Source organism: Delphinus delphis, chromosome 2 (assembly GCF_949987515.2).
Source record: "Delphinus delphis chromosome 2, mDelDel1.2, whole genome shotgun sequence".
NCBI lineage: Eukaryota > Metazoa > Chordata > Mammalia > Artiodactyla > Delphinidae > Delphinus > Delphinus delphis.
Genome location: NC_082684.1, coordinates 124,956,982 through 124,981,939, shown reverse-complemented (window position 1 = coordinate 124,981,939; position 24,958 = coordinate 124,956,982). Strand labels below are relative to the sequence as shown.

At 39.4% G+C, this 24,958-nt stretch overlaps 1 protein-coding gene and 1 non-coding gene across 2 annotated transcripts in view; one reads left to right on the top strand and one right to left on the bottom strand.

Annotated features, from left to right (window-relative positions):
* Positions 1–24,958, top strand: part of LOC132419772 (neuronal acetylcholine receptor subunit alpha-7) — a 125,315-nt gene that overhangs the window by 63,337 nt on the left and 37,020 nt on the right. The gene's annotated exons all lie outside the window — the stretch shown is intronic.
* LOC132421233 (U6 spliceosomal RNA) lies at positions 22,653–22,759 on the bottom strand. Its single transcript, XR_009518524.1, has one exon. It is a non-coding gene; the product is annotated as a U6 spliceosomal RNA (small nuclear RNA).

Here is a 24,958-nt window from a genome sequence, read left to right as displayed (position 1 = left end):
ATTCAATGAACCAGGACCTCCCTGGCGGCGCAGTGGTTAAGAATCCGCCTGCCAGTGCAGGGGACATTGATTCGATCCCTGGGCCAGGAAGGTCCCACATGCCGCAGAACACCTAAACCTGCGTGCCACAACTACTGAGCCTGCACTCTAGAGCCTGCGAGCCACAACTGCTGAAGCCTGCGTGCCTAGAACCCATGCTCTGCAACAAGAGAAACCACCGCAATGAGAAGCCCGTGCACTGCAACGAAGAGTAGCCCCCACTCGCCACAACTAGGGAAAGCCCACGCACAGCAACGAAGACCCAACACAGCCAAAAAAAAAAAAAAAAAATTCAGTGAACCACACACCAAAAATCTGTGCTTTCTTCTTGTAAATTATAGATCAATTTGAAACGTGTAATAGGTTGAATAGCAGATGGTTCACAAATAAAGAGAAGATCAGTGAACTGGAAGGCACATTTAAGTCATTTACACAGAATGTAGCAAAGGGATGCAAAAAGATGAAAAGAGAAATGTCATGACTTGGAGAATAGAGTGAGATGTCCTTAAAATGTTTAATTGGAGTCCAAGATAGAACTAATAGAGAAAATGAGGGAAAAGCAGTGTTTAAAGAAATAATGGCTGGGAATTTTCCAGAAATTATAAAAAATACGAACCATCAGGTAAAGGAACCCCAACCAATCCTAACTGGGACAAATGGTGTTTATTGCAGTCCCTGTCTTTGCAGAACAAATCATTCCAAAATTTAAAATAAGAATCCTTGTGACTTCCCCCCCTCAATGTGGGTCAGGGATTTGGGGAGGGGTCCAGCCCGGTGCTCTGACTCCAGGTCTCGTGAAGTTTCAGCCCAGTGCTGGCTGGGGCAGCAGTCAGCGAGGAGCCTGACTGGGGCATCCCAACAACCCAGATGGCTGGCAAATTGATTTTGGCCCTCAGTTGGGAGCCTTAATTCTTTTTTTTTGCGGTATGCGGGCCTCTCACTGTTGTGGCCTCTCCCGTTGCGGAGCACAGGCTCTGGACACGCAGGCTCAGCGTCCATGGCTCACGGGCCCAGCCGCTCCGCGGCATGTGGGATCTTCCCGGACCGGGGCACGAACCCATGTCCCCTGCATCGGCAGGCGGACTCTCAACCACTGCGCCACCAGGGAAGCCCGGGAGCCTTAATTCTTATGCACATGGGCTTCTTAATGGATTGCATGTCCTCCTGGTGTGGTGGCTGGCTTCCCTCAGAATGAGTCATGCAAGAGACTGACCAAGGGAAAAGCTACAATGCCTGTGGGCGGAATGAAAGGCCTGGCTGGTATCAGCATCGCTTTTCAGAGGAAAGCCTGAGCTCCAGCAATGTCTTGGCCACTCCTGCACTGTGCAACCATGGGCGGCTGCCTCAGCCTCTCCAGGCTTCTCAGTTCTTGAGCTGTTTCTTCAGAAAATCCCATGACAATAATGGAAGCTTTGTTGATGAAGGTAATTTGCTGATGTTTTTGTTGGCTCTGTATTTTTAGGACAGCGAGGGGTGTCAACCATCTCTTTCTCACAGGCTGTGCAAAACCACATTTGCACGTCTGCAGGCACCTGTCTGGCTCTGAGGCTGCAGGCTTCTGGCTCTAGCCCTCTTTCTGTCACATGTTCCCTGACCCTGTGGCTGATGGCAGACCCTGGGGAGAGGGCAGTGCGTGCAGTGTGATCCAGCCCAAGAGGGCTTGTAATTGTGCTGATCAGTGAAATAGAATTTATTCTCTTCCCAAGTGTCTTAAATTCCCTTAGAAATCAAGACAAGGATTCAAGTGCACATTGTCTGAGAGAGGACGTGAGACCAGGGAGGGAGGGAAACCAATATAGGATGCGTCAAAAAGCTACTGCTGTGGGCAACAGGGCCCATTCCCACCGGGGACGTCTGGGATGTTTATCTGCCAACTGCCTTCTGTCCTAGATTGACAGCTGCTTCCAGGGGTATCATTCTGTTTGCCTGTCCCATGCACAAACCAGAGCCTCGGTCAGGGCTGCCGATTCTTGGCATGGGCAGCTGTCAGGGCCTCAGGCACGGGCAGGACAGCTGTCAGCATCGTCAGCTCAGTGCAGGTGAGTGGCCCACTGAAGTTCTAGTCGTCTTCACCTTGGCCTGATTGGAGGTCCAATCCCAGCTCCTGGGGGAAGGGCAGCAGTGATGTGAGTGATGGGAAAACATCTTGGGACTCAGGCAAAGTGGAGGAGGCAGGCAGGTGGCAAAGGTAACAGAGACCAGCCGAGACCTGCATCCTTGTGAGTGGCAGTTGCTCCCCTGGGCAGCATGCGTTGTCATGGTATCACAGTGGTCCGCGTGTGGGATGGGATCTTAGGGAGTGAATCCCTTAGACTCAGTGCTGTCGCTGCTATTGGCTTCACAAGGAGGTTCCCAGGTTGATGCTCCCAGGCCCATCACACAGCCATGGCTGGTCTGGGGGTGGGGGTCAGGGCAGGAGGCATCACTGAAAGGATGTCAGTGGTAGCTCTTGTTATGGCAGGAAACTCCAGTTGAGCAAAGGTAATTTTCAGCTTTGGATCTTAGAGAAGGAGGCTTTAGGGTGTGCTGTGATAGCATCTGCATTATCAGATCTTCTGACCTAACCTGGAGGGAGGCTGTTTGTAGATAAGGTGAGGTGAGAAGAGGGCGGAGCAGTTTTTAGGAAGTGAGTGGAACCTGCCAACTTTGTCCATCCAAACCTCCCCCTTCTCACCCCTGCCACTGTTGATGTTTGGTTTTTGTTTGTCTCTTCACTCAACCAATATTTAATGAAGGCTTACATGCTGTTATCACCCAGTGTTCTAGGATCTGAGGACATCGCAGCGATCAAGATGGACAGCCCTCTAGGGGAAGGGAGAGAGGGAGGGGAGAGCATGCATCATGCGCTCATGATCAGCCCCAGGATTTTGGGGCTTTGATAATTGGGGAGAGAGCCTCACATGTGCTGGAGCCAGAGGTGGGGTGTGAGACCAGCAGAATGGCTAGAGGGAGGCTGTGGAAGAAGTCAGAGCATCAGGGAGGCAAATGCTCTTGGCAGAAAGAACAGGTGCACAGGCCTGTCAGGAAAGGTTGTGAAAGGCTTTGAAATGCAAAACATCATCATCATAAAATAAATAAAATGGTGAAGGAGAGAAAGATGAGTAGGAGTCTATGACATCTCCGTGTGAGGTCACCTGCACCCTCTAGGTTATCAGATGCTCTAGTAGACTCAGTAGGTCATGGTCTTTGACTTACCTTTCACCTTTGTAAGTTCTAGAACCAGTAGTGGTGGAGATAATTCCAGTCCATAGAGAAGCAAATGGATTCTGTCTGGTGGACTCTTCTGTGAATAGACGGAATCAGCATTCCTGGTCACCAGTGTCCATGTCTGCTCTTTGGTTGCTCCTTAGAATTGGTCTTTGATGCCTTGCTGTTGCCCTCATTACCTAATGACTGAAAAAAAAAAATCTTTGGGGCTTCCCTGGTGGCACAGTGGTTGAGAGTCCACCTGCCGATGCAGGGGACACGGGTTCGTGCCCCGGTCTGGGAAGATCCCACATGCCGCGGAGCGGCTGGGCCCGTGAGCCATGGCCGCTGAGCCTGCGCGTCCGGAGCCTGTGCTCCACAACAGGAGAGGCCACAACAGTGAGAGGCCCGCGTACCGCAAAAAAAAAAAAAAAAAAAAAAAATCTTTGACACATGTTCATTTTATATTTGTGTAAGTATCATGATTTTATCTTTTTAAAATGTATCTTTTTTTGATCAACCTGAGGCGGGAACGTGTCATCTAGATCTGTCCTCGGAGCAGAAGGGGCCAGGGTGGCAGGAGTGGCAGGGGAGAGGCTCAGAGACACTGGAGGTGCCGCCCAAGTCTCCCAGGTCTTGGCTTTTACTTTGAATGAGACAGGAGAGCCTCTGAGCCTCTTGGTAGAATTGCATTTCCTTTTTTGCTCTGAATAACTGTCAAAATCCTAATTCATATTCTCCTTTTGACTTGCTAGCAGCTGATTCCCATCCCATGGTTATTTGTCTGGAAGTTATTATCTGTTCTTCTCTGCTTGCACACTCCTCCCAGCTTACGGCAGTGGACGTGTTTGAACTCTGTCATTTCCTCCAGCATCTTGGTAAAATCAGGGGACGGAGGACACGTGGACGTGCATCCTCATTCAGCTGCTGGGATCCCAGAGACCCGGCTGCCTCATACTGACTTGGAGCCCAGCCTTTCTGCACAGCATGGACTGTCACTAGCCGACCTTTAGTGCCCCTGCTTTGCTCCACTCTTTCTGCAAAGGGCTGGGTGGCTTCAAAGTCTGTGTTAGCATCCACGTTTCTCAGGGCAGGAAACTGGTGCCTGGAGAGGTTCAGCCACTTGCCCGAGGTTACCCAGCAGGGCATGCTTGACTCTGGAGTGTGATGTACTTGCCTCTAGCTGTGCTTTTAGAGCTCTTGTGTTTTATTTTTCTACAAGTTAGACAAAGTGGAATCACTCCTCTCGCCTCCTGAGAATTAACTCCACTTTCAGACCTTCTCTGGCCACTCTGTCTCAGCCTTTTTTTCTTGCCCTCTGGAAGGCGTGAGCCTGTCTCCTCCCAGTTTCAGAGCCGCTGGGGGATTTTCATACATCGCTTCTTGCTGATCTTTTCTCAGCATCCGACAACCGAATTTTCCTGGACCAAATCCCTTGCCAGCCAGCGTGGAATGACAAAATGCAAACTGCTGGGTGAGAGTTAGAGTAGAATTTCAAACAGAGATCTGGGCGCTGCAGCCAGCTGGGTTTTCTAGGGATAGCTTTGTATCCAGGGCTGCCCCGGCAAGAGTCTCTTCCTACCTGTGGCGCCAGGGCAGCCCATGGAGTCCCCCACCCCCTGCACCCTGAGGGCTGCAAGACCCAGCTAGCCCAAGAGCCTGGCTTTGGGAGTTGAGCTTATTGATCTTCGTGATATCAGACATGGAGCCAACTCAGCTGTAAGGGTCTGTGTGGTAAATACGTGAGACAGGAATTCAATGGGGAGTTCAGTCATCCTCAGGAGCCTCCTGAGGGAAAGGAGAGGCCAAGGTCAGCCCTCACGCTGCCCCCCTCTCAGCCTGCTGTGGGGTCCCTGTGGGATCTCCACTGCCTACCCAGGCTGTGGGCCATCTGTACAGAGGAAGGAGAGCATAGGAAGTGGTGACTGACAGGGACAAGACATGGGGGTGGGGTGCTGGTCCTCCCCCGAAGCCCGGGACTTCAGCTGTGCAGGGGCTGGGTCAAGCTGAGTGTGCCTATGGCATGTGTCAAAATCTGGAGGAACTGGGCTGTGGGGCAGGGTCTCTGGGCCGGTGTGTAGCTGATGCTGTCTGTGCAGCTCAGGGGAATCTTCTGAGGACACACCTTCACTGCCCTTGAGTCATTTGTAATCAGTTACACATTACTTCATCCTGGTGGGCTGATCTGATCTGATTCCTGATTGCAGTGAAGCCATGTGGAATTACTCTCCCTCACTCGCAATTAAGGAAACTGTTTCTGAGACACAGGACCAAGGCCTTGACTCCCAAACCTTTGACTTTCCCCGGCACTTGACAGTCTTGTCATGGGTGTAAGACAGGGGCTCAGAAGATCATCTTACAGAACAGATGATGTGAGTCAGGGGTCGGGCAAGATCTGGAGGAGAGAGACCCTCATCCAGTGGCGGGGGAAGAAGTTGTTCCTGGGAAGGGGGCCAGACTGGACCTGTCTGCCAGGGGCAGTCCTGGCGCAGCTGTTAACTGTGTCTCTTTCACTTCTAAGAGTGGCCCAGCTTAGATAATAATGTATGTGGTCCTCTCACTTAGGACAAGTGGCTACAGGGAGACAACAGTTAAATGAAGACCTGGAAGCCAACAGGATAGGGCACCTCAGGGGGAAACACTAGGTGAGGCCATGGCACGGAGCTCTTAGCGGGGGACCGTGGGTGACAGTCTTGAAAGGGAACAAATGTTGCAGGACCCCCAAAACATTGCTTTTATTTAATTCAAGGGAGGGGGTAAAGAACAGGATAATAGGCCAAGATGAAGTACAGTAAGGCATTCAGACCAGTCCAGCTGGGCTTCTTCTCCAGGACTCTGCCCTTGATGTCCAGTGCAGTTGTTGCCTCTGGGATGCTGTGGGCCTCAGAGGACTTGGTGTTTCTCAGCGTTACATCACGTGCAAATCCAGTTTAACACTCAGGTTCCTCCCCTCTGGCCAGCGAGCTCTGTCAAAAGAACCACGTACTATTCACATCTTTGATTCCTAAAAGTAAATGTGGCAAACAGCACATGGAAGGCATCAAATTAGAGCGAGTGGTTGCAGTGTTGGGGGCTGTGACCCTGGTACAGTAGGGAATCACTGGAGACCTTAGTGTTTGGCACTCGCAGCTCTGGATTACGAGATCCATTCCCAACAGCAATAAACAAAAAATAAGTGAACTCTGGTTGTTTGGGGCAGGGGTGAGGGGTAAGGGTCATAAAATGCAAATATCTAGAGTTTATCATTCTCTTTTCTCCTTCACTTTCCCTATCAATCTATCATGAAGGATTATCCAATTTAAACTACTCAAGTTATCTTTTAGCATGATTTATGGTGTTTTATTGAAGATAGACTATACCTTCTTAATCAGATCTTTTTGTTACTCTCATTATGTATCACTGCGGCTTTGGGTTCCATACTGGAAGATTACACATGCATTCTATTCTAGTTTTTTCTCATGCTTTTTGCTTTTCTAATGCTTTTTGCTTTTCATTTTGTGGGTTTTTTTTTTTTACTTAAATTTTTTTAATGGTGCAAGGTAAGGGTCTAACTTTACTTTTCTTTAAAGGGTAGAAAATGGTTCTAACATGATGTCCTAAACATTCTGTCTTTTTCCTCCTGAATTGAAATGGGATACTTGTATTCCTCTATTCAGTATCAGTAGCCTACTTAGTGCTAAGGGGAGAAACAAAAAGAGACATATATTTTGAATATCATGCTGAAATATTAAAATATCCAAAATACAGGGAAAACCTTTAGAATCCCTCAAAGTGAAAAATTACAGTAACAAGAAACAAATTTGGGCTAAGTTAATAAGGTCTTCCTCAAATATTAGAGGGAAATTATTATTATTTTTTAACATCTTTATTGGAGTATAATTGCTTTACATTGTTGTGTTAGTTGCTGCTGTATAACAAAGTGAATCAACTATACGTATACATATATCCTCATATCGCCTGCCTCTTGCGTCTCCCTCCCACCCTCCCTATCCCAGCCTTCTAGGTGGAAACAAAGCACCCAGCTGATCTCCTTGTACTGTGCGGCTGCTTCCCACTAGCTATCTGTTTTACATTTGATAGTGTATATATGTCAATGCTACTCTCTCACTTCATCCCAGCTTCCCCTACCCCCTCCCCATGTCCTCAAGTCCATTCTCTTCCTCTGCGTCTTTATTCCTGTCCTGCCCCTAGGTTCTTCATAACCATTTTTTTTTTTTTTTTAGATTCCATATATATGTGTTAGCATACGGTATTTGTTTTTCTCTTTCTGACTTACTTCACTCGTATGACAGACTCTAGGTCCATCCACCTCACTACAAAATAACTCAATTTTGTTTCTTTTTATGGCTGAGTAATATTCCATTGTATATATGTGCCACATCTTCTTTATCCATTCATCTGTCAATGGACACTTAGGTTGCTTCCATGTCCCGGCTATTGTAAATAGTGCTACAATGAACATTGTGGTATATGTCTCTTTATGAATTTTGTTTTTTTCAGGGTATATGCCCAGTAGTGGGATTTCTGGGTCATATGGTAGTTATGTATTTAGTTTTTTAAGGAAATTCCGTACTGTTCTCCATAGTGGCTGTATCAATTTACATTCCCACCAACAGTGCAAGAGGGTTCCCTCTTCTCCACACCCTTTCCAGCATTTATTGTTTCTAGATTTTTTGATGATGGCCATTCTGACCAGTGTGAGGTGATACCTCATTGTAGTTTTGATTTGCATTTCTCTAATGGTTAGTGATGTTGAGCATCCTTTCATGTGTTTGTTGGCAATCTGTATATCTTCTTTGGAGAAATGTCCATTTAGGTCTTCTGCCCATTTTTGGATTGGGTTGTTTGTTTTGTTGATATTGAGCTGCATGAGCTGTTTGTATATTTTGGAGATTAATCCTTTGTCAGTTGCTTCCTTTGCAAATGTTTTCTCCCATCCTGAGGGTTGTCCTTTCGTCTTGTTTATGGTTTCCTTTGCTGTGCAAAAGCTTTTAAGTTTCCTTAGGTCCCATTAGTTTTATTTTTGTTTTTATTTCCATTTCTTTAGGAGGTGGGTCAAAAAGGATCTTGCTGTGATTTATATCATAGAGTGTTCTGCCTATGTTTTCCTCTAAGAGTTTTGATAGTGTCTGGCCTTACATTTAGGTCTTTAATCCATTTTGAGTTTATTTTTGTGTATGGTGTTAGGGAGTGTTCTAATTTCATTCTTTTACATGTAGCTGTCCAGCTTTCCCAGCACCACTTATTGAAGAGGCTGTCTTTTCTCCATTGTATATTCTTGTCTCCTTTATCAAAGATAAGGTGAGCATATGTGCGTGGGTTTATTTCTGGGCTTTCTATCCTGTTCCATTGATCTATATTTCTGTTCTTGTGCCAGTACCATACTTTTTTTTTTTTTAATTAATTAATTTATTTATTTTTGGCTGTGTTGAGTCTTTGTTTCTGTGCGAGGGCTTTCTCTAGTTGCGGCAAGTAGGGACCACTCTTCATTGCGGTGTGCAGGCCTCTCACTATAGCGACCTCTCTTGTTGCAGAGCACAAGCTCCAGACGCGCAGACTCAGTAGTTGTGGTGCACGGACCCAGTAGCTCCGCGGCCTGTGAGATCTTCCCAGACCAGGGCTCGAACCCGTGTCCCCTGCATTGGCAGACAGATTCTCAACCACTGCGCCACCAGGGAAACCCCATACTGTCTTGATTACTTTAGCTTTGCAGTATAGTATGAAGTCTGGGAGCCAAATTCCTCCAGCTCCATTTTTCTTTCTCAAGATTGCTTTGGCTATTCAGGGCCTTTCGTGTTTCCATACAAATTGTGAAATTTTTTGTTCTAGTTCTGTGAAAAATGCCATTGGTAGTTTGATAGGGATGACATTGAATCTGTAGATTGCTTTGGTTAGTATAGTCATTTTCACGATGTTCATTCTTCCAATCCAAGAACATGGTATATCTCTCCATCTGTTTGTATCATCTTTAATTTCTTTCATCAGTGTCTTATAGTTTTCTGCATACAGGTCTTTTGTCCCCTTAGGTAGGTTTATTCCTAGGTATTTTATTCCTTTTGCTGCAGTGGTAAATGGGAGTGTTTCCTTAATTTCTCTTTCAGAGTTTTCATCATCATTAGTGTACAGAAATGCAAGAAATTTCTGTGCATTAATTTTGTATCCTGCTACTTTACCAAATTCATTGATTAGCTCTAGTAGTTTTCTGGTAGCATCTTTAGGATTCTCTATGTATAGTATCATGTCATCTGCAAACAGTGACAGCTTTACTTCTTTTCTGATTTGGATTCCTTGTATTTATTTTTCACGTCTGATTGCCGTGGCTAAAACTTCCAAAACTATGTTGAATAATAGTGGTGAGAGTGGGCAACATTGTCTTGTTCCTGACCTTAGTGGAAATGTTTGCAGTTTTTCAGCATTGAGAACGATGTTGGCTGTGGGTTTGTCATATATGGCCTTTATTATGTTGAGTTAAGTTCCCTCTATGCCTACTTTCTGGAGAGTTTTTATCATAAATGGGTGTTGAACTTTGTTAAAAGCTTTTTCTGCATCTATTGAGATTATCATATGGTTTTTCTCCTTCAGTTTGTTAATATGGTATATCACATTGATTGTTTTGCATATATTGAAGAATCCTTGCATTCCTGGGATAAACCCCAGTTGGTCATGGTGTGTGATCCTTTCAATGTGCTGCTGGAATCTGTTTGCTAGTATTTTGTTGAGGATTTTTGCATCTATGTTTATCAGTGATATTGGCCTGTAGTTTTCTTTTTTGGTGACATTTCTGTCTGGTTTTGGTATCAGGGTGATGGTGGCCTCATAGAATGAGTTTGGGAATATTCCTCCCTTTGCTATATTTTGGAAGAGTTTGATAAGGATAGGTGTTAGCTCTTCTCTAAGTGTTTGATAGAATTCGCCTGTGATGCCATCTGGTCCTGGGCTTTTGTTTGTTGGAAGATTTTTAATCACAGTTTCAATTTCAGTGCTTGTGATTGGTCTGTTCATATTTTCTATTTCTTCCTAGTTCAGTCTTGGCAGGTTGTGCATTTCTAAGAATTTGTCCATTTCTTCCAGGTTGTCCATTTTATTGGCATAGAGTTGCTTGTAGTAATCGCTCATGATCTTTTGTATTTCTGCAGTGTCAGTTGTTAATTCTCCTTTTTCATTTCTAATTCTATTGATTTCAGTCTTCTCCCTTTCTTTCTTGATGAGTCTGGCTAATGGTTTATCAGTTTTGTTTATCTTCTCAAAGAACCAGCTTTTAGTTTTATTGATCTTTGCTATCGTTTCCTTCATTTCTTTTTCATTTATTTCTGATCTGATCTTTATGATTTCTTTCCTTCTGCTAACTTTGGGTTTTTTGTTCTTCTCTCTCTTAAGTGCTTTAGGTGTAAGGTTAGGTTGTTTATTTGAGATATTTCTTGTTTCTTGAGGTAGGATTGTATTGCTGTAAACTCCTCTCTTAGAACTGCTTGTGCTGCATCACATAGGTTTTGGGCCGTTGTGTTTTTATTGTCATTTGTTTCCAGGTATTATTTGATTTCCTCTTTGATTTCTTCAGTGGTCGCTTGCTTATTAAGTAGTGAATTGTTTAGCCTCCATGTGTTTGTATTTTTTACAGTTTTTTTCCTGTAATTGATATCTAGTTTCATAGTGTTGTGGTTGGAAAAGATACTTGATACGATTTCAATTTTTTTTAATTTACTGAGGCTTGTTTTGTGACCCTAGGTATGATCTATTCTGGAGAATGTTCCATGAACACTTGAGAAGAAAGTGTATTCTGTTGTTTTTGGATGGAATGTCCTATAAATATCAATTAAGTTCATCTTGTTCAATGTGTCATTTAAATCTTGTGTTTCCTTATTTATTTTCATTTTAGTTGATCTGTCCGTTGAGGAAAGTGGGGTGTTAAAGTCCCCTACTATGAATGTGTTACTGTCGATTTCCCCTTTTATGGCTGTTAGCATTTGCCTTATGTATTGAGGTGCTCTTATGTTGGGTGCATAAATATTTACAATTGTTATATCTTCTTCTTGGATTGATCCCTTGATCATTATGTAGTGTCCTTCTTTGTCTCTTGTAATAGTCTTTATTTTAAAGTTTATTTTGTCTGATATGAGAATTGCTACTCCAGCTTTCTTTTGATTTCCGTTTGCATGGAATATGTTTTTCCATCCCCTCACTTTCAGTCTGTATGTGTCCCTGGGTCTGAAGTGTGTCCCTTGTAGACAGCATATATACGGTTCCTGTTTTTGTATCCATTCAGACAGTCTATGTCTTTTGGTTGGAGCATTTAGTCCATTTACATTTAAGGTAATTATCGATATGTATTTTCCTATTAGCATTTTCTTAATTGTTTTGGGTTTGTTATTGTAGGTCTTCTCCTTCTCTTGTGTTTCCTGCCTAGAGAAGTTCCTTTAGCATTTGTCATAAAGCTGCTTTGGTGGTGATGAATTCTCTTAAACAGTTATGCACCCAGCACAGGAGCACCTCAATACATAAGGCAAATAATAATATCTAGTGTATTCCAAAATGTAGATATCACATGGCTTCTGTTCTCTCATCACAAAGCTCTAAAAGTGGAATTTATCAACAAAGCAATAGTAATACAGTAATATGTATATATGTATGTATAATGTCCACTTAATTTTTTTAAGAAAACACTCTTAAATTAATCTTGGCTATAGGAACTTTTAAGAAGTGTCTTTTAAAGAATGAATAACAATGAGTATGAACATGTCAAGACCAGAGACAGATGCCAAAGTCGTGTCTAAAGATAAAAAAACAAGGAAGTTTGAAATTTGATTAATTAATCCTATACCTCAAAAAGTTAGCAAATGCATATCAGAAGAAACTGGAAGAAACTAGCATGAATTAGTAAAGACATACCAGAAATGATTTTTAAAAGGCATAAAACAAACACACATTTAAAAAAAAGAAAATTCAAAACTAAAATCTAGTTCTTTGAAAACGTCAAAAAAGTGAATGAATGAAAGAACATATGTATAAATTGAACATCTGGTTGAAATGGGTGCTTTTTGAGGGAAATAAAAATTACTAAATATACCTAAAAAGTAGAAAATCAGAATAGACTTAAAAATACATAAAAATGGAAAAGGTAGGCAAATATATACATTTAAAAGTTACATTTTTACATTTGAATTTTACATCTTCAAAGAATAGATAAATATACATTACATAAATTGTTCTAGAACATGATAAAAGATAGAAGATTTATAAAGCTAACAGATATTAAACATGACAAAGACATCTGAATAGAACTATTGACAAATCTTATGTGTAAATATGAATGCAGATACCCTAAAAGAATACCGACAGATGAATTCCAGCAGTGCACTAAGTGAAAAATACCAAATAATTTTTATCCCAGGTAGGCAAGGATGGATTAACTTGGTAGAATTACTAATGCAAGTCACGTTAATTTGTATCCATGTTAAAGAAGGAAACAAATTAACGGACAGAAAAAATATTAAATTCAGCTCTAATTCTTGATTTAACACATTATAAACCAAGACTAGAAGAAAACTTTCATAATTGGATAAATACAATCCACAAGAAAACTGCAGTAAACATAAACTAATAGTTGAGAAGTTAGGTCCACATCCAAGTCAGACATAAGGCAAAGATGCCAGATATCCCTCCTGTCAGCAGTCTGCTGGAGGGTGTAGCCAGAGCACGACAAGAAAAAATTGAAAATAAGAGATCTAAATATAGCAGGAAGACACAACACTGCTGTAACTTCTAGTTGATTATTGACTTAAAAATAGAATCTGCTGACAAACTTGGAGCTAAATAGAGTTGAGCAAGGAAGACGAGATAATAGCTGAGCTACACATCAGTGACTAACAGAGAAGCAAAATGGAAAACAGGATCTCATTTACAATAGTGAGCATAACCGTGAAATACTAAGGGACAAATCTGGGACAAATGCACCAGCCCGTGAGAGCTGAATTTAACAATTATTCTGTCTCTGTTAAGATTATGTCTTTGCTTCCTTGTCTAACATGGATATGTAGTGAATTGCATTAGTAAGTCTACCGGTTTCATCCACCTTTGCCTATCCAGGATAAAAACTCACCAAAGCATCTGAAAGAGTGTGCAACCAGAAGTACCATTGCTGTGGGGGACCAGGTTTCGGGACCAGGGTCTAGATCCGCTCTGCCCCCATGTAAGCCATGTCTGCAGTCCTTCTGCACCAGGTCAGAGTGTTCATGAGGAGACATTCAATGGGCTTTAAAAACTCCCAGGCTGCTCAGAGGTTTCTTTGGTATGGTCCTCTGAGTCCTTGCAAACCATGTGGGTACTCTAAATCTTCCGGCTCATTTTGACTTTTCTGATTTGATTTTCTGGCTTCTGCTCTGCTTAAGAAACTCCCAAGTACTTGTTAGCAATGGGGGCTTCATCTCTACCTCCCTCAGGGTGCGATACAGCAGGTTTGGAGTACAGCTGAGGAATCTGCTACAAGTGGTCTATGGACCAAACTTTGAAAGACTCTGACCTGCTGGGCACAAATACCAACTTACATATCTTTAATTAGGTGGAAACTAGGAGGAATTTGGGGGGGGGTTGATGTCATGAATTTCAGCCCATACAATAACCTTAATTAAATTCTTGTCTCCCTCTTGCTGTCCAGAGAGAGAGACCAACTGAATGATGAAGGATGCTCACGACATTGGTGGCCTATGGCAAAAGAACAAATGGGAACTTGATTCTAACCATCTGAGTGCTTCTCCCTGGTACTTACCTAGGTATTCTCATTTTCCCAGGGTGCATTAATGCTTTAGGGAATTATTACAGGATTCCTTATGCATTTTGTAATCAACAGGCAGGATATGTTATGGCTATAACATAGGTCCTTTGATGTTCTCAGTAAGCAGAACATAGGATGGGTTCCATTTTATAGACTTCCAGTGGGTGCCTCTAAAGGCTTGTGGCAGGTGGCATCTGGGTTTGAAGGTGATAGTTCTTCCTGACCTTCCAGTGGACATTGTCACATTCTTTTTATCTTGGCTTTGTTGACCCTTTTACCTCATTTATTGTGAAAGCCAACTTCAGATTGAGAGCAAAAAAAAAAAAGTCTTCATGGTTCAAAAGAGCAGTATCATTGGCCATTACAAAGTCAAATTGCTTCATTTCTATCCTCCCTTCCCTAAACAGCTAAATGTCATTTTATATATCTGTCAGTCCATCCATTTAATACATTTTGATGTGGTTATAATGACTGCATTTTTCAGTAATTATAAACATTTTCTATGTTTCTATGGGCACTTCCTAATTATAATTTTCATGGTAACATAAGATTCCATTGAGATGATATATTTTAATTGACCATTATTGGATATTTGGTGTCTTAATTTTTTTAAAAAAAATTCTAAAATGGATGACTAATAACCTGCTGTATAAAAAAGTAAATAAAATAAAATTCAAAAAAATAAAGTGCTTATTAAGAATATTAAAAAACAAAAAAATAATTCTACTTTTTATTTTGAAATAATTATAGATTCACAAAAAAACAGAGAAAAATGTACAGGGAGGTACATCTTCCTATCCTTCCCAGTCTTCCCCAGTGGTAACATTTTAAATAAGTCCAGTAAAATGTCATAACTGAGAAATTGACATTGGTACAATCCACAGAGTTTATTCAGGTTTCACCCATTTTACATATGTGCATTTGTGTGTGTGCATAATTCTAAGCAATTTCATCACATGTGTAGATTTGTGTAACTCCTCCTACAGTTAAGCTCTGGCACATACTCATAGGATATCCACCTCTAGAATTATGGCATTTCAGTAATATTATGTAAATGGATCCATACAGTATGTAACCTCTTGAGAGTGGCTGAATAACATTCCATGGTATAGATGTACAACATTTGTTTAAATATTTATCGATTGAAGGACATTTGGGGAGTTTACAGTTTTTAGGTATTATAAATCTACCATGAAGATGCATGTACAGGTTTTTAGGTGAACATAAGTTTTCATTTTTCTGGTGTAAATTACACAAGAGTATAATTGCTGGGTTGTATAATACATAGATGTTTAGTTTTCTAAAAACACTGTCATACCCTTTTTCAGAGCACCTGTACCATTTACGTTCTCCTCAGAAATACGTGACTCAAGTTACACTGCCTCTTCACAAGGATTTGATGTTTCCATTATTTATTACTTTGGTCATTCTGTTAGGTATGTAGTAATATCGCATTGTGGTTTTGCATTTCCACAAGGGCTAATGATGTTGAACATTTTCCATGTACTTATGCATATCCTCTTTAATCAAGTATCTGATCATTTCTTTTGCCTTTTTTCTAATTTTATTGTTGCTGAGTTTTGTTATTATTTATTTTTTACTATTAGTTTTGAGAGTTCTTTATATATTCTGAGTCTTTCTTCAGATATGTGTTGAAAATATTTTTTATCCTTCTATAGCTTGTCTTTCCATATTATTTTTGTTTTTGAATTTTATTTTATTTATTTTTTATATGGCATCTTTTCATATTCTTAACTGGATTTTTCACAAAGCAAATTTTTAAAAAAATTATATACATGAAATCTACATGATGGATTGTGTTTAGGTGTCAAGTCTAAGAAATCTTAGCCTACACCTATGTCCTGAAGATTTTCTCCTGTTTTCTTCTGAGTTTTATAGTTTTAAGAGTTACATTTAAGTCTGTGATTCATTCTGAGTTAATTTTTGTGAATTCTTGTATAATATGTGAGGCTTAGGTCAAAGTTCTTTTCACCTATGGTTTTCCAATTGCTCCAACTCCATTCTTTAAGAAGGCTATATTTCTCCTTTGAATTGCCTCAAATCCTTGATAAAGTCAGTTGCGCAGATCTGTGTGGGTTTACTCTTGGGTTCTCTGTTCTGTTCTATCGATCTGTGTCTGTCCCTCTACCAATGCAATACTGCCCTGTTTGCTTTAGCTTTAAGTAAGGCTTAACATTAAATAGAGTTTTTCCTCTTACTTTATTCTTCTTTTACAAAATTGTTTTAGATCGTTTAGTTTCTTTGCCTGTCTCTATAAATTGAGAATGACCTTGTCCATGTCTACAAAAATCTTACTGGAATTTTGATAGGAACTTTGTTAAACCTACAGATTATTTTGGGGAGAATTGACATACTATGTTGACTCTCCCAACGTGTGATTGTGTTTATCTCTTGTTTAAATCTTCTGATTTCTTTCATGGGTATTTTGTAATTTTGTATTTTGTAATTTTCAGCATACAGGTCCTGTTCATGTTTTGTTAGATTTATATTTAAGAGTTTCATTTTTTTAGCAATTATAAATGGTATTGAATATTCAGTTTCCATAGTTCCATTCAGTTTCCATAGTTACTAGTATATAGACATACTATATACTATATGTGTTTATTATATAAATTTTGGGTGTACATTATAATCTGACATCTGTATACACTTCAAAGTGATCACCACTACAAGTCTAGTTACCATCCATCGCCATACAGTTGACCCACTTCACTCATTTTGCCCATTCCCCAAGCCCCCTTTCCCTCTGGTAACCGCTAATCTGATCTCTGTACCTTTGAATTTGTTTTTGCTTTATTTTGTTTGTTTATTTATTTACTTTTTAGATTCCACACATGAGTGTAATCATACAGTATTTGTCTTTCTTTGTCTGACTTATTTCACTTAGCATAATACCTTCAAGGTCCATCCATGTTGTTGCAAATGGCAGGATTTCATTCTTTTTTAATGGCTGAGTAGTATTCCATTTTGTGTGTGTGTGTGTGTGTGTGTGTGTGTGTGTGTGTGTGTGTCTTCTTTATCCATTCATCCAGTGATGGACACTTAGGTTGTTAGGATATCTTGGCTATTGTAAATTATGCTGCAATGAACGTAGAAGTGCATGTATCTAATCAGATTAGTGTTCTTGTGTTATTTGAATAAATAACCAGAAGTGGAATAGCTGGACCATATGATGGTTCTAGTCTTAAGTTTTTAAAGAGTCTCCTTACTGTTTTCCATAGTGGTTGTACCAATTTACAGTCCCACCAACAGTGTACAAAGATTGCCTTTCATCCACATCCTCTCCAACGTTAGTTATTTCTTGTCTTTTCAATGATGGCCATTCTGGCAGGTGTGAGATGATATGTCACTGTGGTTTTGATTTGCATTTCCCTAATAATTAGTGATGTTGAACATTTTTTCCACGTGCCTGTTGGCCATCCCTATGTTTTCCTTGGAAAAATGTCCATTCAGATCCACTGCCTATTTTTAATTGGGCTGTTTTGTTGTTATTGATTTGTGTGAGTTCTTCATATATTTTTTGATATTAACCCCTTATCAGATATATGATTTGCAAATATCTTTTCCCATTCAGGAGGTTGCCTTTTTTATTTTGATGATGCTTTTCTTTGCTCTTCAGAAGCTTATTAGTTTGATGTAGTCCCATTTGTTTATTTTCACTTTTGTTCCTCTGGTCTTTGGAGTCAGATCCACAGAAACATCACTAAGACCAATGTTAATGAGGTTACCACCTATGTTTTTTGTTTGTTTTTAGGAATTTTATGGTTTCAGGTCCTACATTGAAGTCCTTAATCCATTTGAGTTAATTTTTGTTATGATGTAAGATAGTGGTCTAGTTTTATTGTTTTGCATGTGGTTGCTCAGGTTTTCCACCATTTATTGAAGAGACTATCATTTCTCCATTATATGTTCTTTGCTCCTCTGTTGTAAATCAATGGTCCATATATGTGTGAGTTTATTTTGGGGCTCTCAATTCAAGTTCCATTGACTTGTGTGTCTGTTTATGTACCAGTACCATACTGTTTTGATTACTATAGCTTTGTAGTATAGTTTGAAATCAGGGCTCATGATATCTCCAGCTTTCTTCTTCTTTCTCAAGATTGTTTTGGTTATTCATGATCTTTTGTGGTTCCATACAAATTTTAGAATTCTTTTTTCTAGTTCTGTGAAATATATTAGAATTTTGATAAAGATTGCATTGAATCTGTACATTGCTTTAGGTAATATGGACATTTAAACAATATTAATTTCTCCAATCCATGAACATGGAATAACTTTCCATTTATTTGTGTCTTCTTCAGTTTCTTTCATCAGTGTCTTATAGTTTTCAGTGTACAGGTTTTCATCTGCTTAGTTAAATTTATTCCTAGGTATATTATTCTTTTTGATGCAGTTGTAAATGGGGTTGTTCTTAATTTCTCTTTCTGGTAGTTTGTTATTAGTGTATAGAAATATCATGGATTTCTGTATATTGATTTTGTATCCTGTGACTTTACTAAATTCATTTATTAGTTCTAACAGTATTTTGGTGGGAACTTTAGAATTCTCTCTATATAGTATCATGTCATCTTCAAACAGTGACATTCTGATTTGGATGCCATCCATTCTGATTTGGATGCCTTTTATTTCTTTTTCTTGCCTAATTGCTCTAGGCTAGGACATCTGATACTATGTTGAATAAAAGTGGCAAGAGTGGGCATCCTTGTCTTATTACTGATCTTAGGGGAAAAGCTTTCAGCTTTTCACCATTGAGTATGATGTTACTTGTGGGTTTGTCATATGTGGCCTTTATTAGGTTGAGGTACACTCTCTCTATAGGCACTTTTTTGAGAATTTTTATCATAAATGGATGTTGAATTATATCAGATGCTTTTTTCTGCATCTATTGAGGTGATCATATGATTTTTATTCTTCATTTTGTTAATATGATGTATCACATTGATTGATACATGGATTTGAACCATCCTTGCATCCCTGGAATAAATCCTGCTTGATCATGATATATGATCTTTTTAATGTATTGTTGGATTAAATTTGCTAATATTTTGTTGAGGATATTTACATCTATCTTCATCAAGTATATTGACCTGTATTTTTCTTTCTTTTTCTTTTTAAAAATTTTTTTCTCTGTCATGCCCTTATCTGGTTTTGGTATCAGGGTAATGCTGACTTTGTAAAATAGATTTGGAAAGTTTCCCTTCTCTTCAGTTTTTGGAAGAGTTTGAGAAAGATGGGTATTAAATTTTCTTTAAATATTATATGCAATTCACCAGTGAAGCCATCTGGTCCTGGGATTTTGTTAGAGTTTTGATTACTGTTTTAGTCTCTTTACTATTGATTGGTCTATTCAGATGTTCTATTTCTTCATGATTCAGTCTTAGAAGTTTGTATGTTTCTAGGAATTTATCCATTTCTTCTAGGTTATCCAATTCATTGGTGCATAATTGTTTGTAATAATCTCTTATGATCCTTTGTATTTCTGTGGTATTAGTGTAACTTTTCCTCTTTCATTTCTGATTTTATTTATTTGAGTCCTCTCTTTTTTTTCTGGTTAGTCTAGCTAAAGGTTTGTTAATTTTGTCTTTTCAATGAGCCATCTCTTAGATTTGTTGCTCTTTTCTATAGCTTTTTGTCTCTATTTCATTTATTTCTGCCTTAAGTTTTATTATTTCCTTTCTTCTACTAATTTTGGGCTTTGTTTATTCTTCTTTTTCTAGTTCTTTTAGGTGTAAAGTTACATTTTTTGGGGGGGGAATTTTCATGTTTTATGAGGTAGGCCTGTATTGATAAGAACTTTTCTCTTAAAGCCACTTTACTGTATCCCATAGGTTTTGGTATGTCATATTTCTGTTTCATTTCTCTCTAGGTAATTTTTGATTTCTCCTTTGATTTCATTGATGACCCATTGGTTTTCAGTAGCATGTTATTTAATATCCACATGTTGTGGGGTTTTTCCCCCATTTTTTTCTTGTGATTAATTTCTAATGACCCCATTATTATATAATACCTGTCTTTGTTTTTTATTTCACTGTTAGATTTAAATTCTGTTTTGCCTCATACGAGTATGGCTACTTCAGCTTTCTTTTCATTTCCCTTTGCATGGAATATCTTTTTCCATCTCTTCACTTTTAGTCTGTGCCTGTCCTTTCTTCTGAAGTGAGTCTCTTGTAGGCAACCTACTTTCGAGTCTTGGGTTTTTTGTCCATGCATCTACTCTGTGTATTCTGATTGGCAAATTTAGTCCATTTACATTTAAAGTAAGTATTGATAGGTATGTATTGCCATTTTGTTAATTGTTTTCTAGCTATTTTTGTAGTTCCTCTCTGTTTTATTCCTCTTCTCTTTTTCTCTTCCCTTGTGTTTTGTGGTTTTCTTTAGTGTTATGTTTAGGTTCCTTTCTTATTTTCTTTTGTGTATTTACTATAATTTTTTTCCTTTTGGCTACTGTGAGGTTCACATATCACATCCTGTGTAAGTAGTAGCCTGTTTTAAGTTAGTAGCAACTTAGGTTTGAACACATTCCAAAACTTTATCTTTTTAATACCACCCATGTTTTATACTTTTGATGACACATTTTATCTCTTTATTTTATGCATCCCTTAAGTAATTAAGTATTATAATTTTAGTTAATTTTATTGCTTTTATCTTTTAACCTTCATGCTTGTTTTATGTGATTAAGTTACTATATTTATTATTCACCTTTCCAGTGAGATTTTTACTTTTGTATGTTTTCTTATTATTAGTTAGTGCCATTTCTTTTCAGCTTAAAGAAGTCCCTTTAACATTTCTTATTGGGTCAGTTTAGTGGTGATGAACTCCTTTAGCTTTTACTTATCTTGGAATATCTTGATCTCTTCTTCAATTCTGAATGATAACCTTGCTGGGTAGAGAATTATTGGCTGGAAATTTTTTGTTTTTTTTTCCTTTCAGCACTTTGAATATGTCATGCCACTGCCTCTGGGCTGTACAGTTTCTGCTGAGAAATCTACTGATAGCCTTAGGGGTTTACCTTGTACATAACAAGTTGTTTTTCTCTTTCTGCTTTTAGGATTCTCTCTTTATCCTTAACTTTTATTATTTTAATTATAATATGTCTTGGTGTGTGACTCTATAGGTTCCTCTTATTTGGAACTTGCTGCACTTCCTGGACCTGGAAGTCTGTTTCCTTCCCCAGACTAGGGAAGTTTTCAGCCACTGTTTCTTCAAATAATTTTTCTGACCCTTTTTCTTTCTCCTCTTCTTCTGGAACCCCTATAATGCAAATGTAATGTTGTCCCAAAGGTCCCTTTAGGTATCTTTGCTTTTTAAGTTCTTTTTCATTTTACTGCCCTGTCTGGATGAGTTCCATTTTGTCTTCCAGCTTGTTGATTTGTTCTTCTATCTCATCCAGTCTGATGTTCAGCTCTTCTAGTGTATTTTTCAGTTTAGTTGTAACTTCTGTTTGGTACTTTCTTATATTTTCTTTCTTTGTTGAAGTTCTCACTGTGTCCATCCATTCTTCTCCTGAGCTTGGTGAGCATCTATATAACCATTACTTTTAACTCTTTGTCAGGTAGATTGCTTATCTCCATTTCATTTAGTTATTTTTCTGAGGTTTTGACTTGTTCTTCCAATTGGAGCATATTCCTCTGTCTCCTCATTTTTCTTAATTCTTTGATTCTATGTATTAGGTGAATCAGCTATCCTTCCCAGTCTTGAAGGAGTGGCCTTATTTAGGAAATGTCTTGTGGGGCTCAGAGGTGCAATTCTGCCTGGACACTAGAGCCAGGCATTCAAGGGTTGTCCCCTATTGGGGCTGCATGCACCCTCCTCTATGGTGGGGCCGCAGCTGCTTCTGTGGCATGCTGGTGGGCTGGGCTTCCCTCCAGGATGGCTGAGGGGCATAGCTACAGCTGCTGTGGTGTGCTGATGAGTGAGGCAGCCCCCCAGACTGGCTTGGAGGTCTACCTGTGATGGCTACACTGACTGGTAGGTGGGGCTGATGTGGCAGGAGTGGGTGGGGCTCTCAGTGGGGCACACTGGTGCTAACAAGTTAGAGCAAGAATTTCAAAGTGGTGCCCACCAGCACCAGTATTAGCAAGGTAGTCTGAAATGGCAAAAAATGGTTCTTGGCACTGTCTTGCATTCCCCAGGAAGCATCTGAAATGGTTCTTGCCTCTCTGGTGATGCTTCAAGGTTAGTAAGTGGGTCCCCTTGACCTACAGTCTATATGCTTTTCAATCTGGTATTTTTATGCTGGCTTTTGGGTTGAGTGAGTCTGCATGTGGGCCCTTTAAGAATGAATTTTCTCTTCTCTCAGTTCTGTGGTTGCCCTGGATGTATTCCCTTTTGGTTTTTCTTATTACTGAAGTATAGTTGATTTACAATGTTGTGTTAATTTCAGGTGTATAGCAAAGTGATGCAGTTATATAAAATATATATATATTTTATTTTTCAGATTCTTTTCCATTATAGGTTATTACAAGATATTCAGTATAGTTCCCTGTGCTATACAGTAGGTTCTTGTTTATCTGTTTTATATATAATAGTGTGTATATGTTAATCCCAAACTTCTAATTTATCCCCTCCCTCCCCTTTTGGTAGCCATAAAACTGTTTTCTATGTCTGTGAGTATATTTCTGTTTTGTAAATAAGTGCAAAAACTATGGAATGCTTCACAAGTTTGTGCATCATCCTCATGCAGGGGCCCTGCTAATCTTCTCTGTATTGCTCCAATTTTAGTATATGTGCTGCCAAAGTGAGCACTCTCTTTTGGCTTTTAAAATCAGGTGTTTTGGGGGCTTGTCTCTCCTGTGCAGAATCTAGGGGTCAGGGTGCCCGGTGTGGAGCTTGAATCCCTCACTCCTCAGAGAAGAGGTCTGGGCCTTTGTGATCCCTCCCGATTGTGGATCACCACAGCCAGGTGTGGTTTCCTCCTTGGTGACACATCTCTCTGCCTCTCCTCACCGTCTCAGTGTTGTCCTTTTACTCTTTGTTGTAGAGATTCTGTTCCTCCAGCTTTCGAGTCCTTTATGAGGGGATTATCCCATATGTAGTTGTGGATCTGCTGTGTCTGTGGAAGGAGGTGAGTTCAGGATCATTCTATGCCACCATCTTGAACCCTCCTTCACAATTTTTTTTAAATGTTAACCTTGTATCCTCTGACCTTGCTCCACTCATGTATTAATTTTAGGAGTTGTTGTGGGGTTTTGTTGTTGTTGTTGTTAGAGATTTCTTGGGGTTTTCTACATAGTCATGCAAATGATTTCTATCATCACGTCAACTGCAAATAAGACAGTTTTTTTTCCTTCTGATCTCTATGCCTTTATTTCTTCTGCTTTCCTGGTGAGGACTCTAGTATTATGTTGAATAAGGGTGTTGAAAGATCAGGAATAAGATCTGCCTTGTTCCTGATCTTAGAGGGAAGGCATTCAGTCTTTTTACCATTATGTATGATACTAGCTGTGGTTTCTTTGGTAGATGTTCTTTATCAGGCTGAGGAAGTTCCCCTCTATTCCAGTGTTCTGAAAGTTTTTATTCTGCATGAGTGTTGAATATTATCAGTGTCTTTTTCTGCACCAATTGGTATAAGCATCTGCTTTTTATTCTTCAGCCTCTTAATATGGTTGATTCATTGATCAGTTTTGAAATACTCCAACCAATGTTGTACTCATGGAATAAACCCCACTTGGTTATGTGTATAATTCTTTATATATGCTGCCAAATTGTATTTGCTAATTTTTTATTAAGGATTTTTGTGTCTATGAGGGAATGTACTCTATACGTTTCTATTTTTTTTCTTATTCTGTTTTTTTCAGTACTATCCTTGTGGTTTTGGTTTCAGAATAATATTAGCTTCTTAAAATGAGTTGATGAGTTGATAGATATTCTCTCATCCTCTATTTTCTGGGAGAGAGTTATAGAATTGGTATTAATTCTTCTTAATTGTTGGTAGAATTTTCTAGTGAAACCATCAGGACCTAGAGGGTTCTTTTCAGGAATTTTAAAATTAGTAATTCAATTTGTTTAATAATTCTGTGACTATTCAGCTTATTTATATCCTCTTGTTTAAGTTTTAGTAGGTTGTGCTTTCCAAGGAACCAAGGAATTGGTGTTTTTCATCTAAACTGTCAAATTTATATGTGAAGAGTTGTTTGTGACATCCTTTTGTCATTCTTTTGATGTGTGCAGGGCTTGTAGTGATATATTCAAATTCATTCCTGATATTGGCTTGTCAATTTTTTTTTCCCCTCTTTTTTTTGTGGTATGTGGGCCTCTCACTGTTGTGGCCTCTCTCGTTGCGGAGCACAGGCTCTGGATGCACAGGCTCAGCAGCCATGGCTCACGGACCCAGCCGCTCCGCGGCATGTGGGATTTTCCCGGACCGGGGCACGACCCCATGTCCCCTGCATTGGCAGGCGGACTCTCAACCACTGTGCCACCAGGTAAGCCCCGGCTTGTCAATTTAATTGATCTTTTCAAAGAAGTAGATTTTTGTTTCATTGATTTTCCCTATTGTTTTTCTTTTCTCACTTTCATTGATTTTTCTTCCTATATTTATTATTTCCCTCTCTCTACCTGTTATGAGTTTATTTTTCTCTTCATTTTTTTTTGTTACATGAGGAGTCAGCATAGAGTTACAGACTTGAGACTTTTTTCTAATGTAAGCATTTACTACTATACATCTCTTTCTCAGCACTCTACCTGTACCTCACAAATTTTGATAAGCTGTATTTTTAGTTTTTTCAGTTCACTTTATCTTTTGAGTTTCCAACCATAGACTTTCTCTTTGACTCATAGATTATTTAGAAATTTAGTGTTTAGATTCCAAGTGTTTGGAAATTCTCATGTTGTCTCCTTTTTACTTGTTTTTAATTTGATTCCATTGTGGAAAATCACACTCCACATGGTTTAAATTCTTTTAATATTGTTGAGGTTTTTATGGCACAGTTTGTGGTCTGTCTT